Source organism: Platichthys flesus, chromosome 23, assembly GCF_949316205.1.
Source record: "Platichthys flesus chromosome 23, fPlaFle2.1, whole genome shotgun sequence".
Classification (NCBI taxonomy): Eukaryota; Metazoa; Chordata; class Actinopteri; order Pleuronectiformes; family Pleuronectidae; genus Platichthys; species Platichthys flesus.
This window is the reverse complement of record NC_084967.1, coordinates 10,737,714-10,745,846: the sequence shown is the minus strand read 5'-3', so window position 1 is coordinate 10,745,846 and position 8,133 is coordinate 10,737,714. Positions and strand designations below refer to the sequence as shown.

Genomic DNA, 8,133 nt, shown 5'->3' with positions numbered 1-8,133 from the left:
TATAGCTATTTATTTATCAATAAGTATACCTTTATGTCTATACCTTTATCAATATGCTTTGTAGAAGTTAAATTGAGAAGAAAATAGCGGTTCTCTCTAAATGGAGTTAGTGGAGACACTTCAGAACAGAGCGCTGGGGTTCTCCTGCTGTGTTTGTCTCAGGGGGAACTTTAGCCAGCAAACTATTTATACCTCAGCTGTCTGACTGACTGGCGCCCAGGGAACTGGGACACTGTGTGTGTGTGTGTGTGTGTGTGTTTGGCCAGAGTCTAGTTGAACAGATGACTTTCTGAAGATGTGTGTGAGACAAACATATAGAGATATGAAATAGGCCACACTACTCTAACTTGAAACTGCATATAGGTCATTCACTCGTCAAACACAAACTCTGAGGTGTGAACGTTCTACAGGTTCTGATGTACTGAGTGAATGCACGATGCAGAAGGAGCTGATTACAAGAAACACACTGACGAGATGAGACACCTCCTCAATGAAAGCAAACAAATACAAGTATTTGTATAAGCAGCAAATTGTAGTATTACAGTAAAATACATGAGACTTTCCTCTGACATATTATTATGAATAACACGATTAGATGACTAATACTGAGGCATCAGTGTGTCAGCAGCATGTTGCTGTTGGACCTGCTGCAGGTGGCGCTAGTTTGAACTACATGTTTATATACAAGGACACCAGTTAAATGTGAGGGGTTGTGGGATGATAAATGAGAGTGGAAAGAAAAAATAAACAAAGTTCTGATAGAAATGTGTTCTCAAATTTGAACAATAATTTGACACAAACCCTGTTAGAATTTAAGGGAAAGAAAATGAGTAGTGGCTGGAGGTTTTTTTATTCTCTAACAATAGGTTTTCAAAGCATGTTAAATCGTCCAGTATCTAAAATCCCAAAATATGAAAGTAGTTTTTAAGTAAGGCTGTCAAATATATGTAGTAGAGTAGAAAATACCATGGTTCCCTCTGAAATGTGTATCAATAGCAGGCGCAGCTTAGACTGACACAGACACACACAATAATTTGTCCATCTTCTTGTTGAGCTTAGTTTTACATGAGAGTGAACAGTCGCATGAGCGCAGTTCGCTTCTGTGCAGGAGGTAAATACATTTGAAATTAAATTAAAAAATTAAATTAAAAAATTTAAAATTAAATTAAAAAAAATAAAATATCATTAAATAACTTAAAATAAATTAAATATAATTAAAATAACAAAAATATTTATTATTATCAGTGCCTGTCAGTGCTCGGGCTCTGACAATATGTATATCTTATATCGTTTATACAAAATGATGATTGGAAGAGGGGGGGGGGCTGCTAAAGGCTGTTACGTCTCGGGGGCGCGCTCGCTCCGCCGCGCTGACGTCATGGGAGCGCCCGAGCACCGGGGGGAGGCGGCAGTCAGTCAGTCAGTCAGAGACCGAGCAGAGAGGGAGACACACGGGGAAGAAGAGGGAGCGAGACACCGAGCAGACAGAGAGACAGCTGCGGTCCACCGGAGCAGACAGACAGGCAGGCTGCCCGGGAGAGAGTGCGTCACCTCGGCTGACCGTCTTGTCCCGTTACGCGGCGTCACGGCAGCAGAAGCACCGGCGAGCAGGAGATAGTGAACCCCTTCCTCCATCTTTTTTAACAGAGCTTATTCCACTGGAGAGGACACACAGCCGCAGTGAGTACTGGAACTTCCTCTGTGTGTGTCTGTCTGTGTGTGTGTGTGTGTGTGTGAGAGAGCATACATGATTCATAACATGGGCCTACGTGTGTCTGTGTGTAGCCCATGTATGGGTGTGTGTTGTGCTGCTGTCCACATACAGGTTTGTCCAACAGGAGCATGGACACATATGCACATTGAGCTGTGGTCTCAGGTCAGTACGTGGAGGCAGATTATCTGACGTGTGTCCGTCCCACATATGTCAATCACGAGATACGTTGTGTCTTTGTATTCTTCAACACAACGGACGCAACTTAACGTTCACAGCGCCAGGTGAGGCTGTGCAGACCAGAGTCTTCCTCCTCTTCATCTTCCTCCACGTCTCGTCAGTGTACCTGCACAATAACGCGATTACCAGGCTGCTCACCGTGTTGCAGGCGCCACATGAAGTGTCCATCAAAATCCGCGTAGACTGTTGTCCTCACATTCGTCTAATATAACATCTGCAGGGACCTGATTGTTGTCTGGCCTGCTTTCAAACCTCCTGTGGAATCACTGACACCCACAAGTGGAAGTCGATGATAAGTTTGTGTTTCATCTCTCCACTTTTCAAACAGGATCCCTCAGGTTCTCTTTCTATTTTTTTCTTTTTTTTTTATGTTTTGAACTTTTGCAAGATGACACAGAAATCAATGCTCGTCTCTAAATCCTCGTCTTCACTGCTGTTGTAGCTTCACAGGACTGTCACAGCCATGTGGTGACAGATTGCACCCAAAGCAACATGTGAAAGACATGACAAACTAAATTGATTTGTTTAAAATAGCTAAAAAAGCCATATAGGAATATTGCAATATAACTCCATCAATAGCAGGACAACAAAAGTCTTAATATATATCGATACATTGCTTATGCATTGTGCAATAAAGTGTGGAGGTAAAACACAATTGATCAACCTCAGATTTGTGTATTTAAAACAATGACCTTCACTCTGGTGAAACAATTAAGCCTTAAATCTTAAAAGACCCATAAAGTGACATTTTTCATGATGATTATCGATATCAACTGATTTGATTTTGATATAACTTTGGGTCATATCAAGGAGCCCATGTGGAAAAACATGAATCTGATGTGATTGTGTTGTTGAGGGCGGGGAGCTGGCAACTGCTGCGTGTGTTTTGCAACACTCAAGAGTGGTTAGTGGTGGTGGTCGGGGGATGAAGGGGGGGGGGGGGGGGGGCTGGACCATGACTGTATGATTTCCTCCGTGTTCCGCCCACAGCTCCATTTCTTCGCTCCGCTCCTCCTCCGGGAACACGAGTCAGGGAACAGAGCTGCTGCTTCCTTCCTCCTGAGGTCATTGTAAACACTGGACATTTTTAAATGTCCCGGCTCTGCACGCCCCAGTCTACCTCTTGCTGAACCCTATTATAATACTAGTTATTTATAATACTAGTACTATACTATGCTATAATCTTCCAATCCTAACATATGGACCTGAGCCATAACAATTATAAACTTGATTAATACATCACTTGACTTAACAAAGTTACAATGTGCTTAACAAATGTAAAATAAAATAAAGATGGGGATTTAAAGAACAGTAATTAAAACCAGAGAGTCAGTTCAGTTCTTGAATCAGATGGGAATAAAATAAAACTACACACCACAATCAGAAAATCTTCGCTAAAAGAAAAAAAGGAGGGGGGGGGGTCTTGCCACAAGTATCATGCTAAAAGTAGTTTCCACATGAAAATGTTTCATATGAGGCAATTTAGCAGATTTCATTTCTTGAATCACGTTGTCCCTAGTGTTTTCCACCCGCTCTTCAAAACACGTCTTCCCACCATGATGCCAGTCAAGATCAAGTCACTTGTAGAGGGTCCCTCTGTCTACAACCTTGGTTTAAACTTCAAATTGGTCCTCAGAAATTACCATAATATGGTTGTGGACCCTGTTTAAAAGTCTGGGACCATCGGGCACCCCCACATGACATCAGTTAAGGTGCCCTCTGAGGATAATGGCCTGTTTGATCTCAACAGGTGATCGGGGACTCTGTGATGTGGAAATATAACCAGCAGAGCTCCATCCACAGATCTAAATTAACAGAGTCAGGCCCAGAGGGGGTTAAAAAGTATGTGATGAAGTTAGGAGTGAGCCCAGTTATTGCCTGAAGTATTTGGTAGAATTTTGTACTGTGCATCTGTACAGTGCATTTGGCCAATGCTACATTTAAGTAGTTCTTGGCGTCCTGTTAGCATCCAAGCATTCCAATCCATTGTTATAACCTCCTGAACTTTTGATCCCTCATTAACCCTCTGCACTGTGACTCCTCTTTCTCCAGACTCAACGTCAGGGGCAAGAACGTCTGTCATATAGGCTCAAGACTTTGGACCAGTATGAGGAGCTGAGCCCGATGAAGACTTTAGATCTTTAAAATCAATTCCCAGCACTCACTTTTATCACGAGAACATGTAATCGTTATTTACTGAAGTAGTTTATCACTTTGTTAGGAGTTGGCTTTATTTATATCATATTAAATCGGATCGATGGATGTCTCAGGGGATATTTGAGTCACCCTGTACGATCACATTCCATGAGCCTGGCGAAGTGGCACTCTCTTTCTCTTCCTTTAACCACCTCATACTCCTGAATTGCCCTTTCCTGCCTTTGTGTTAATTGTCGAATCGCAACGGCCCATTTTCCATATTTGTTATGTAGGCAGCAGCAGTAGCAGCTAAGATCAGATAAGAGCACATGGTGTAATTGCAAATGCATGGCATCGGCATATTTCATGTGCATCCGTGCGTTTGTGTACATGGAGGTGTGTGAGTCACAGTGTGTAATTGTGTGTGCGCTTTGTTTGCCCCGGTCCTGTATCTCAGATTAATTTCCTGTGGTACACAACAGACTGGAGCTGATGCTATCAGTGGCTTATCAGCGTTGTGCTTTCCAGAGTCTGAACCATATTATGTGTTATCGCGGACAGGAGCCGTGGCCACAGTCACTCCGGTGTTACTTCTCTGTATCTTACCCAGACATCCTCTGCCTGACACAAGATTCACTGTCACCCACCTGCTAATATTTACTTTAAGTGTAAATGTACTAATGAGTTAATCGAAAATAATCTAATTTATGTTTTGGCCTCAAATATACTGTGTGCAGGTGTAGTTGGGTTTTCTATTTATGGCAGAAGTCAGGAAAACTATAGAAATCAAGTTTTTTCATCCATGGTTAAAAATCCTCCTGTTTATGAGGATGATGTGTGTATAATCAATATAATGCCCTGACATGGAGACAATATCTCGTGTCTTGTGTGTGGAACCAGGCCAAACCACTGATAATACAGTTATCCAAACCAAACAACAGCATTACTTGAGTTAAAGGTTTCACAGCAGAGCTAAATAAATCCTGTTAAGCCCTGATGCATATTGAAGTAGTGAGAAACTGCACTGGGAGTGAGGTATCGGGCCTGTTTTTATTAAACCACTCAAAGTGGCATTATGTGAAAACTGACCCGAATAAGAATATCTTAAGAATAACCACTATTTCTTATTTAAGAGAGCTGCAGAGGTCTCTGAAGTGGTTACATATTACGTCCTAGATGATTGGGTTAGGGTTTACATATGATTTAAACTTTTGATATAACTTAATTCCACTTTCTTTTTTATTTCTTTGCAAGCAAAATAGTCAAAGCAGAAATCATATTTGTTTTCTTGCACTTTTCTTGCCTTGTCATTTTTCTGGCCTTTCGACTTTCTGTGATGTAGCTTTAGAAGATCATTTCTATATTGATTCTATATATTTTGTTAGAATTCTATAATGGATGTATTACACTGTTTGTACGAATTGCACAGATAAAATTTACTTCTTTGAAACTTAAATTGCATAATAGTTTAGCAGAAAAACTTTTTTAAACTGTTTTTTACTCATAAATTGTAATAATGACACAAGCTGCTACAAAGTTTTGCATCTGTCTTACAATGATGTAATGCTAACACTCTTGGGGTTGAGATAATTCACCTCCCCTTTGCACCCTTTAGACAAGTAGCAGTCAGATTAGCACCCACCGTCCTGACAAAGCAGCAGTAAAGGTACAAAATCTGGCGTGCACCGCTTTATCTTTTTAAATCTTCAGGGAGAGTAGATGCAAAACAAGTTTGGCTCCCCCCTTCAGCAGAGCTGTCGAGTTGATTTCCAGCGAGATGTGTAACCTCAGACAGCACCAGCGAGTCCTTTCCAGTCACATCACCCTAATCACACGAGTAATAACAATGTTCGAGTTGAGGATAATGGGTTTTTGTGAGCCCTCCGATCCTCCGGCAAGCGACAAACTTTGTCAAACTCTGCTCCCGCGCTGAAACGCAAGCTTGGCTAAGTATAGGTTGAGTGGTGTGTTGCTTTGTGCGACGTGGTAGACGGATGTGTGGTTGTCACATAAATAGAGCATGCTGAACACCTTCAGGAATGCTGATTGAGGAAGAGAGGAAGCATCAGGGAGAAAAGTGAAAGTGGGAGAGGGAAAGGATGGATTAGAGGTCGGAGAGAGGAATAAATCTGAATAAAACCTCTGTCTCTCATTCTAGGTATAAAATCCTGTCTTACCTTGTGTTTAAAGCTATCCTAACCCATCATGTTTGCTCATAGGCTCTGTAGTAACATCTGTATTGTTGTGAGCAGTATAGTGTCTTTCAGTTAATTTAGTTCCGGGCTCCAGATTCACTGTTTTGGGTCATTCTCAGTGTCGTTTCTGTTTTCAGCAAATAACAACCCAGTCACATACATCACTGTAGGCTACGTGCCCAGCTCCAGACAACAGAGAGCCATGCTGATGAACATAATGGGGCATTAGCAGCTAAAGAGCCAAACGTCTCCCTCAGGATTTACTAGAGACCATAAACAGAGCTGAAAAAAGGACTGAATGTTGAAATCATCAAGTGGACAGAAACATGGCTCCGGTACTCGCAGGTTGAATATACTGCCAACTGTTTGTTATGTCGGTATTAACCTAAAAGGTGATGATTTGTCTGCGTCATCGACTTTCTGCTGCTATTCAGGGTTTCAAATTGAGTTTTTATCTGTAGCCATGTTGTGAAAATGATAACATTTGAAGTCAGTCATCTGCTGTGCCAGAACATACTGGATCTACGCAAGTACAAGTACGTGGCATGATGCCATGGAGACATTCTTGGTATCCTGGTGTGATAGTCTAGGGTTTTACGAGGCCTAAGACAAAACAGTTTGAGGAACGATACAAAGATACAGCGTGGCTTTCAGAAACAGTACAGAGAGGCAGAGGATGAAACACAATGGTGTTTCCCGACGTTTGTTGTTAAGACCTAAGTGGGATGAAGTTATTTTGGTTCTTAAAATGTATTCCTGGGCTTTTCCAGGATCTGTTCCAGTAGGTTTTGTTTTTTCTTAATAGAAGCCCCAGTCAGATTCTTGCTGACAATTCAGATTTTTGCAGCTCAGTAATTATGTCACTATTGATTTGATTAGAGCTGGAATGATTCATCTATTAGTGGATAGACAGAGAATTTGAACATGATTACTGACTTCAGATCCTCAAATGTTAAAACTTTCTGTATTTCAAAGTTTTATAACATGTTAAACCGGATATTGTTGGGTTTTTGATTGTTCGATGACAATACAAGGATTAGGGTTAGGTAAGACATATGCCAATATACATAACCCAACATATATATTAATAAAATTGGCAATTATTCCTAAGAAGTTGTTATCAGGACCTTATGACAAAGACATGTAATTGAGGCTTGATATTTTTCAGGTTAACCATAACCTTTATTATAAGTAAATATGAATACAATTGGCCCTAACAATGAATCGCTCTACTTGCATAACTTCTCATAACAATCTTTTAACAGATTAAATGCTTAACCAAGACATTCTTTTTGATCTGATCATATCTGTTATAGCAATCAATATTCATGCAAACAAATATCATTCCAAGGCGTGCATGAACTTGAAGTCTGAATATTTTAAAACGAAGCTGATGCTCATGAATTATGTGAGATTGGGTTGAGAGCTCACTCTGCCCCTCAAGGTGAGGAGTGGACTCCCATGAACCTTCAGTGTGGCAGCGTCTGACAGATGTTTCACCACGGTGCTGTTTCACAGTTTGGTGAAAGGGCAGGAGGGATAGTCTGCGCAATTGACAAATAGCTCTCAGACATCATATTCTTGTGATCCCTGGATCTCATGATTCCAAGTGCGTCATACAATCGGTGTGTTGTTTTTATTCTGTTTTTCTCTACTTGATGCTCTGTCCTATCTGAGCTCTCCCTCGACCTGTAGGACACACTTATGATTCATTCATTTGACCCTTAGACTTGAACTGTAGGAAACACAACATGTTGTGTGTTGCGGTATCCATGAGGCCATGAAGCCAATAACAACACAAAAGAGCTGTGTGATAAATGGGTGACCTTGGTGTCCCTCGATTCTTGCCTC

General features: G+C 41.2%; 1 protein-coding gene across 4 annotated transcripts in view; it reads left to right on the top strand.

Moving 5' to 3' along the window:
- The first annotated feature begins 1,425 nt into the window (after positions 1–1,425).
- LOC133948670 (ELKS/Rab6-interacting/CAST family member 1-like) overlaps positions 1,426–8,133 on the top strand; it is a 109,003-nt gene continuing 102,295 nt past the window's right edge. For all 4 annotated transcript variants that reach the window (XR_009920085.1, XR_009920084.1, XM_062382583.1 and 1 more), the window contains exon 1: positions 1,426–1,680. The gene's annotated coding sequence lies outside the window, so the exon portion shown is untranslated. The remainder of the gene's footprint in view (positions 1,681–8,133) is intronic.